Below are 8,908 nucleotides of genomic sequence, written 5' to 3'. Positions count from 1 at the left end.
TGCTACAGCAAGTAAAACAAGTGGAGGAAGAAAGAAATGTTGTTTAGCTCCTCTATGCATATAAAATGTATTTGTTAACAAGGTTGATCAAGTCTTGCCACCAAATAAATTTTACATGGCATAAGATGAAATAAACCTCAAATCAATCATGTTACCTTGTATTGTATTGATATGGATCCAATCATAATATTTTGATATCCCTCTTTAGGCTCATATATAGGACAATCAATAACTCCCACTTTGATAGTTCTCACATTAGAAATTGTATTAACTCCACATACTTTATCAATCCTCTTGGGAAAATAAACAGTATGCTCCTTGTCATCAACATTGAAAGTAACTTTTCCTTTATTGCAATCAATAACAGCCCCTGCAGTGTTAAGAAAAGGTCTTCCAAGAATAATAGACATATTATCATCTTCAGGCATTTCCAACACAACAAAATCAGTTAATATCAAGCAGTTATTAGTAACTTGAACAGGAACATCCTCACATATACCAATAGGAATAGCAGTAGATTTATCAGCCATTTTCAAAGATATATCAGTTGGTATCAACTTATCTAAATAAAGTCTCTTGTAAAGAGAAAAAAGCATAACACTAACACCTGCTCCCAAATCACATAGAGCAGTTCTAACATAATTATTCTTGATGGAACAAGGAATAGTCGGTATACCTGGGTCGCCCAGCTTCTTTGGAACTTTACCATTGAAAGAGTAATTAGCAAGCATAGTGGAAATCTCCTCATTAGGAATTTTCCTTTTGTTAGAGACAATATATTTCATATACTTTGAATAAGGAGGCAATTTAATAGCATTAGTCAAAGGGATTTGCAGGAATAAAGGTTTCATCCAATCACAAAATTTATTATAGTGTTCTTCTTCCTTTGATTTTAGTTTCTTAGCAGGAAAAGGCATTTGCTTTTGAACCCAAGGTTCTATTTCATTACCATGTTTCTTAGCAATAAAATCTTATTTAGTATACTTTTTATTTATAGCATGCTTTTCAGGTTCCTCTTCAACCTCTTCTTTATCAGAAGCATCATTCTTATCATTATCTTTATCATGTTCATTACCACTTTCAGTTTCAGCATCAGAAATAGAAATACTATTAGGATCATTAATAGGCTCAGAGGATTTTACAACAGTTTTATGTTTCTTCTTTTTCTTAGAAGGAGCACTAGTTTCAGTTCGTTGAGAATCTTGTTCAACTTTTTTGGGATGCCCCTCAGGATATAGAGGATCCTGAGTAGAAACACCGCCTCTAGTTGTTACTTCATAAGCATGTTTTTCTTTAGAACTATTTTTTAACAAGTCATTTTGCACTTTAGTGAGTTGATCAATTTGAGTTTGAACCATATGAAAATGTTTAACAAGCATCTTAACATCATTGGAGGTTCTCTCCACAATATCATGCAATTTACTAATAGCTTGAGAATTTTCCATTAAATGATTCTCTACTCTCATATTAAAATTATCTTGCTTAACAATATAATTATCAAACTCATCTAAGCATTGAGAAGGAGGGTTTGAATAAGGAATATCTTCCCTAGTAAAGCGTTGAAGAGAATGTGCCTCACTCATGGATGAAGGGGGAGTTATCTTGCATAAATCTTCTATGGGAGGTAAATTCTTCACATCTTCAGATTTAGTACCTTTCTCCTTAAGAGATTTCTTGGCTTCCCTCATATCTTCATCATTTAATTTAATCAAACCCCTCTTCTTCAATATTGGCGTTGGGGTTGGTTCAGGTGTAGTCCAATCATCATGGTTTCGGCCTATTCTAGCCAATAATTCTTCAGCTTCGTCTGGAGTTCTTTTCCTGGAAACACAACTAGCACAACTATCCAGGTATGCCCTAGACTCAATGGTTAGTCCACTATAAAATATATCAAGTAAATCATGCTTTTCCAGATCATGTCCAGGCCGAGCTCTGATAAGAGAGCAAAACCTTTCCCAAGCTTCAGGCAATTTCTCTCCATCTTCCTGGTCAAAACTATAAATTTTCTGTAAAAGCAATATGTTGAGCACTAGCAGGAAAGTATTTCCGAAAGAAAACATCAAGAAAACCACTTGGACTATCAATAGAATCCGGAGGCAAACTATTATACCAAGTTTTAGCATCATCCTTCAATGAGAAAGGAAAAAATTTAGCAACAAAATAAGTACGCTTCTTGATATCATCAGAAAACAAGCTACTCAAAGTAGAAAGCTCATTCATGTGTTCTACAACACTTTCTTTTTCAGTACCACAAAAGGGTGTTTTCTCAATAATAGATATATGAGATAAATCAAGAGAAAAGTCATAATCCTTATCCTTAATGTTTATAGGAGATGTGACAAATTTAGGATCAGGAGACAGTTTATATCTAACAGTATGTTGTGCAAGAAGCTTTTTAATATTACTTGTACCAGTGGTGCATTGCATTTAACAATAAAATCATCATCAAGTTCCACATAATCTTCATCAAGATCATCACTAGAGTATTCAGACTCAGGTGAATTAACAGGTGTAAGGATATTTTCATTAGGAGTTTCAGTATTTTCAGTTTGTCTAGACCTAGCAATTGTAGCATCTAGAAAAGATCCTAACGAACCACTATCATCAAGCACATCAGAAGCATCATTAAAATTATAAGAATTTTCAGATTCAGCAGAAGTACCAACATTTGAAGCTTGTGGTGGTGAAACAAGTTGACTTATCACAGATGGTGAATCAAGAGCAGTAGAGGTACTCAGAGTTGTACCTTTTCTTGTAGTGGATGGTAATATGGCGACTTTAGTATCGCGAGGTTTACCCATGATGGAGAATTTGTAGCGAACAGTATCAATCCAAGTGAACTTGCAAATAAAGCTATGCTCCCCGGCAACGGCGCCAGAAAATAGTCTTGATGACCCACAAGTATAGGGGATCGCAACAGTCTTCGCGGGAAGTAAAACCCAATTTATTGATTCGACACAAGGGGAGCCAAAGAATATTTGTAAGCCTTAACAGCGGAGTTGTCAACTCAGCTGCACCTGGAAACAGACTTGCTCGCAAGAGTTTATGAGTAGCAATAGTTTTATAGCAGTAGCAGTAGTGAAATATCAGCAGTAGTGTAACAAAGACAGCAGTAGTGATTATAGTAAATAGCAGGATTAAAATACTGTAGGCACAGGGATGGATGAACGGACGCTGCATGGATGAGAGAAATCATGTAACAATCAAGGTAGGGCATTTGCAGATAGTAATAAAACAATATCCAAGTACTAAACAATCCATAGGCATGTGTTCCATATTTAGTCGTACGTGCTCGCAATGAGAAACTTGCACAACATCTTTTGTCCTACCAGCCGGTGGCAGCCGAGCCTCTAGGGAATCTACTAGAAATTAAGGTACTCCTTTTAATAGAGCACCGGAGCAAAGCATTAACACTCCGTGAACAAATGTGATCCTCACATCACCGCCTTCCCCTCCGGTTGTCCCAATTTCTGTCACTTTGGGGCCTCGGGTTCCGGACAGCAATATGTGTATACAACTTGCAGGTAAGATCATAAAACAATGAATATCATCATGAAACAATAACATATTCAGATCTGAGATCATGGCACTCGGGCCCTAGTGACAAGCATTAAGCATAACAAGTTGCAACAATATCATAAAAGTACCATCTACGGATACTAGGCACTATGCCCTAACAATCTTATGCTATTACATGACTAATCTCATCCAATCCCTACCATCCCCTTCAGCCTACAGCGGGGGAATTACTCACACATGGATGGGGAAAACATGGCTGGTCGATGGAGAGGCGTCGGTGGTGATGATGGCGATGATCTCCTCCAATTCCCCGTCCCGGCGGAGTGCCAGAACGGAGTTTCTGGTCCCGAGACGGAGTTTCGCGACGGCGGTGGTGTTCTGGATGTCTTTTGGAGATTTCGTCTAACCCCCGTGCGTTTTTAGGTCGAAGCCCTTAAGTAGTCCAGAGGGGGGCACCTGGGGCTGCCCGAGGCGTCGCCACCATAGGGCGGCGCGGCCCAGGGGCTCACCGCGCCGCCTTATGGGGTTGGCGCCTCGTGCCCCCCCTTCTGGTCTTCTGGCTCCGTCCCTCTTCTATGAAAATAGGCCCATTGGAATTAATCTCGGGGATTTTCCTGAAAGTTGAGTTTCTGCACAAAAACGAGACACCAGGGCAATTCTGCTGAAAACAGCGTTAGTCCGTGTTAGTTGTATCCAAAATACACAAATTAGAGGCAAAACAATAGCAAGTGTTCGGGAAAGTAGATACGTTTTGGACGTATCAGCGGCAAAGGAGGCAAGGGCAAGAACAAGGAAAAGGATGAGGACGGTTCCGAGGTGATGGACGAGGAAGATGCTTCGCCGGATCCCAAAGAGGGCTCCGTAGCTAATAAGTCCAATCCCTTCGTCAAAAAGAGTGTCGGAGCTTACCACACCTTCCTCGGAAGTCCGACGGTCTGGGCTAATAAATCAGCCCTCCGGATCCTGAATGCTACAGTTCCGGCTGTGTCGCAGTACATCAAGTGGTCGGAAAGTCCCTGCACATTCGACAGGGCGGACCACCCGACCATCATCCCAAAAGAATGCTATGCCCTGGTTGTGAGTCCCCGCATAGATGGGTTTGACTTCTCCAAGTGCCTTATGGATGGTGGAGCCAGCCTGAATATCATGTACCTAGAGACTCTGGAGAAGATGCAGTGTAATATCCCAGGTTTAGAGGCAAGAAAAAGAGAGAACACGAGAGTGTGCATTGCATTCATGCATAGAAAATCTGGGGGATTTTCGCGCGTTCATCTAAAACCCAAAGTGATCGAGGTTTCTCTTGTGTCGATGGAATTGATGTGTGTCATCCACACAAGTGCGATAAATTTTGACATGACCTTTGTTGATTTATTATGTTTTCGAGGGAAATAGTTTGAATTCAAATTCAAATACGGAAGACAGAATTCAAACAAGATCTTGAATTGGAATTTGAATTCTAAACAATTATATAAATACAAAGTAAATATAAATATAAATGAGAAACAAATATCACAAATAACAATTTACATAAGTATTATTACAACACCTATCAAAATATTACAAGTTACACCAGAAATATGAGAATACAAAATGGAACTAAAAGAAGATAATAAAAAGAAAACCCTAAACTAATCTTGCTCTTCTCCAATTCCCCAACATCTTCTTTTCCTGCAAAAGTAGACAAAAACAAAAGAGGGTTGTTGATTGGTTAGAATGTATGCATCTCCTGAGGAGATGCAAATTTAATGTTGGAGCTAGTACTTAGGAAACCTGGGAACTAGTCCAGATTTCCTAATATTCACTGGAATCATCAAGTTAAGTAAGTAGGCAACACTTTAGAAGGCAACAGGAGACAATCAGAGAACATTTATTCCCATTCCATCGAAGGCATCAACGAGGCATCATCATTTCAGGCAGCTAATCATCATATCTTTAGGCAACAATGACAAATAATTGATAGTCAGCTAAGCAGACAAAAGGCAACAATTTATCAAGTGACTAATGTCAAATTAGCACTAGCTCCTTATAGAAAATTAAGCCACAATCTTTTCCATTTAAATTTGGATTCTATATTGACATGAAATGGTCAATATGAACCAAGCCAAACTATTTAGAAACCATCAGGGGAAGCCCACATGAATTATACACTTGGATGTAACAAAAATAAATGGCCAGTACAAGATAAGGACAACCTGACATTGCTTGCACAGGGAAGAAGAGAAGATCAACTTTGTAGCATACACTAGGTGGCAGGAGCACTCACACAAGCAGCTTACACCACACATGCATAGCATGTGCTGTCAACCATTCCATAGCAGTATAAAGGCCAAACACCAGTAGCTGCACTGGTGGTATTTCTCACACACCAGCTGCACTAGTATCTCAACGAGTAACCATCAGATATCATCAAGAAAACAGTTGATCCACAAGAACACCACCAGCCACTATAACAACATGTAGCAGATCAAGAAGCTAGGAGGAGGAGGCTACAACAAGTAGGTTCAATCAGATTCTGAGGAACAAGCATGCCACAAGAAGAAGATCAATCCACAGTCCAGAAGGTCAAGATCTACACAAACAGTAGGTTGATCCATCAACCTAATAAAAGCATGTGTTCTTAGCCTTTGCATCCTGGGGAAAAATAAAAGGGTAATATGCATAGGAAGCAGATCCATCTACCCTTCCACTAAATTTTCATCTAGGAGGATTGGAAGGATTTATTTATCTCAGTATTGCATAGAGGTGCTATGCAAGAATCATCACAGAGAATAACAAGCCACATAAAAGCATCTGTTCTTATCCAAGAATTTGCCTCAGCCTTTGCATCATCGGCAAGGCTACAAGATCAAGCATATAATCTGTTCTTATCAGTTTATATTTAGAACCAGAGAAGCCATCTATGAGGGCAGCTAGATTCATAAATACAAGCCAGCCATCAAGTAAATAATTAAGCACAAGTATCTGTGTATATCAAGCATACATTATATAGTAAATATATGCCTGGGTGAAGGAATCATCCAAACAGGGGCATCATCAATATATAGCAACTGGTAGAGCAGTCCATCAACTTGATACATGAAATTACTTGGGGTCCAGAAAATGAATTCCAGGCCAATCAAGTAGTGCATAGACACAATCAAGCAATATTAAACAAGCAAATAAGCTCAACAGCAAGCCAGCAATTAAGTACTGTTGGGAAATCAATAGTACATGTTCCATGCATATATAAGCCACTAAGAAGTAAACAAGGGTATCACTAAATTGCCTTAGTCAACAAGCATCAAGTATTACCCTAGCAGTAGCAAAGCCAATAGCAGGTAACAAGCTCACATAAACCACAAATAATTTAATAATAGCATAATATAGATGGCCAGCAGCCAATTGATTTAAGCCAACAAACTGGAGCACTTAATGTGTACCAAGATCAAACCAGTAGCAAACATATTTGCATCTGATATGGAGTTTCAGTATAGTAAGTATTCAGTTCCGACAGCAACGCAAACCAGCAAAGTATATAGATATAACAAGCAGTCAATTAAGCACTCCAACAGTGTAGACCCGAGCTTTAACAGCTCCAGCTATAGTCTGTAGTAACAGCTAAGAGCTTTGCCAACTAGACCAAGCAGCAATATTGCAACACATATCACTATGACCAAAGACAGGGGAGTAAGGAATGATTTAGCTCACAGCAATGTAGAGAAGTAGATGCAGTAGGCGACGCCGGGGTTGCGTCGGTGACACCGTCCAACCGGCGTCGGGGACGAATTTGTCACCACACCACCAGACCACCACCATCACGAGCAGTACATCACTGACACCGTCTCACGATCCATACCAACCACAACACCGCACCACCATTACATACCCACCGCAGTATAAAATAACTAGAAGAGGTTAACAGTGGCAGAGAGGAGGAGGCGGCAGGGGTTTGCTAGAGATAAAGGAGGGCGACCACGAGGTGGCGCTAGAGCAGCACCAGCACGCAGGGCGCCGGAGTTGCAGCTACTGCTGCCATCCCGCCAGCGCCTGGGAGCGTCGCTATCGGAGACAAGTGAGGGGAGTAGAGGGCATCCAGACAATGGAGGGCTGAGGAGGAAGACTTCACCGGAATCTCGCTGGCAGACGGCAGCGCTAGGAGCGGCCGGCGATGGCCGGACATACAGGAGGCGGAGTTAGGGTTCCCGGGTCGTGGGCGAGCGACCGAGGCCAGGGGGAATAAAATCGAACGGGGGATCTGGTAGAGCTCGTCAAGGGAAGTAAGTGCCCCATCGCGGCGGCGTTGGAGTTGGCCGAGAGCGGCCAGGAAGCGGCGGCGGAGCCTGGCAGGTGCGAGAGGAACAGAGAGGAACGAGAGAGGGGAGAAGAGTGCTGGGGGTCGGTGGCCAAACGGGCTCGGTCCACTCGACCTAACCCGACCAGGTTGGGGCCGGACCTGGTTGACCAGGCCTTGGGCCAAATCATTGGGACATTTGGTCCAATATTTTTCCTTTTCTTCTTTATTTCCTTTTCTATAAGATTTTATCATTTAACAACAAATAAATAAAAGTGAGTAACAGACAATTACCTCTATAATAATATATAACAAATCATTTAAAAACTGAAGGAACAATAATTTGGAGTTTCCTCTAAATTTTAAAAAAGAGTAATTTTAAATCTTAAGCAATTAAAACCTAAAAACTACGCATATAATTTCTTGTTTCAATTCTTCACATGAAGAAAATATTAAATAATACTTCACCTTAAGATGCCATATAAAACGACAATTGTTTCTTAATGGTTATGTTTAATCACATGAAAATTCTAATTGACCATTACTTCAATTAAAACCCTAAACCCTAATAGTATTTATCATATTTAAGTCTTTTGAAAATAATATAGTGTTAAATCCATTATTACTTCTATCTCCAATTTAATAATAATCTCTACCAATTATCATGTTAATAATGAAATCGAAATTTAGAAACCCTAATTCTAATATAAACAATAATCTTGGTCCCATCATTTTATGTGATCATCCTAAAATAGTTCCAATCCTAAAACCCTAGGGGTTTAGCCCATGTGAACATAGCCACTTATTATTTACATGTAAGACCTTAATAAACAACCAAGGAGTGCATACTCATGATCCACTAAAATAAAACTAGGTACAATTCACATGAGACCATCATTTCATGTCTTTATTTCTGGTTAACACCTATATGATCCACTAGTGCCACCTAGATATAAACCCTAGCTTGATACCACATGTTAGCACTATTGATCACCATTCCTATATACCACACCATTGGAATCCTCCTAAACCATCAAACCCTAGAAGAACCATGGAGATCAATCCTAGTACCAATAACTTGTGTAGTAATATATATCACATGCTCCTATTCCACTGAAC

Source organism: Lolium perenne, chromosome 5 (genome assembly GCF_019359855.2).
Source record: "Lolium perenne isolate Kyuss_39 chromosome 5, Kyuss_2.0, whole genome shotgun sequence".
In the NCBI taxonomy this organism is placed as follows: Eukaryota; Viridiplantae; Streptophyta; class Magnoliopsida; order Poales; family Poaceae; genus Lolium; species Lolium perenne.
Note: the sequence above shows the minus strand (reverse complement) of the source record.